Raw genomic sequence first — 1,101 nt, 5'->3', positions numbered from 1 at the left:
CAGGTAATGCCTGAGGGAAAACAGCTGCTATTTGCCTGCAGTTTTGTATTTCCAAAGGAACAACAGCTGGGAGAGGAGGAAATTGTTTTCTAATTATTTAATATTTATATTAGTTACACCCAAGGCCTCTATGCTAGGCAGGGAGTGGCTGCCGAGGCCGGGCCCTCACACCAAGGTGGCTGCTCCCCTCAGCCGCCATGTGAGGGACCAAATGCAGCGCAGCTCCAGAGAAAGCTTTGCTCTTTACACCGTTTTTTTCCCCAATATTTGGATGTTGCTTTCTTATAGTAGTAGGAGATAATGTTTCAGTAAGACAATAAAAGTGCATTTTAGCGAGTGAGCTCACTTCACGGCGGCTGAAGACTGCAATACCTGTCACCACACGAGGGAAACAGGAGCTCCGAGCGCCCCGCTCAGCCGCAGGGTTAAGGCGCGCGCCGCAGCGCCCGTTAACGGCTCTTCGCAGTCCTGTGCGCGGTCCCAAGGCCCCTCAGCCGGACGCGAGCCCGCACCGGCCCCACGACGCGAGGTGGGCGAGTGAAGGGGCGCCTTCCAGAGGGCACCGCAGCCCAGCCACACGGCAGCCCAGCCACACGGCAGCCCAGCCACACGGCAGCCCAGCCACACGGCAGCCCAGCCACACGGCAGCCCAGCCACACGGCAGCCCAGCCACACGGCAGCCCAGCCACACGGCAGCCCAGCCACACGGCCCCGGGCGGACCCCGGCTCAAGGCAGGGGGCGGCGGGAAACTCCCTCCTCACTGAAACAACCGGCACCCACCTCGCGCGTCCCCCTCCTGCCGCCGGGTCTGTTAAAGGAAACACTTAATGCTGCACACAGGCTGATCAAATGTTTAAGAGGGTGTGGCTCAGGTGCCAGTGTCACTTATTTGGGCGAAAAAGGAAACAAAATAATAAAGAGAAGGGCTTTGCTTCTGAGAAGTTCGATCATTAAATAGGGGAAGGGCTTCAAGGAAGGAAAATAAGGTTTCAGCCACAAGTAGTAAACCCTGGGAGGAGAAAACCAATACAAAATAGACAGCAAAGGCTGAATACATATCAATTGTTCACAGAGTTTTCAAATTCTGAGAGAGACCCATC

The sequence above is a fragment of the Patagioenas fasciata genome, chromosome 12 (assembly GCF_037038585.1).
Source record: "Patagioenas fasciata isolate bPatFas1 chromosome 12, bPatFas1.hap1, whole genome shotgun sequence".
Classification (NCBI taxonomy): domain Eukaryota; kingdom Metazoa; phylum Chordata; class Aves; order Columbiformes; family Columbidae; genus Patagioenas; species Patagioenas fasciata.
Note: the sequence above shows the minus strand (reverse complement) of the source record.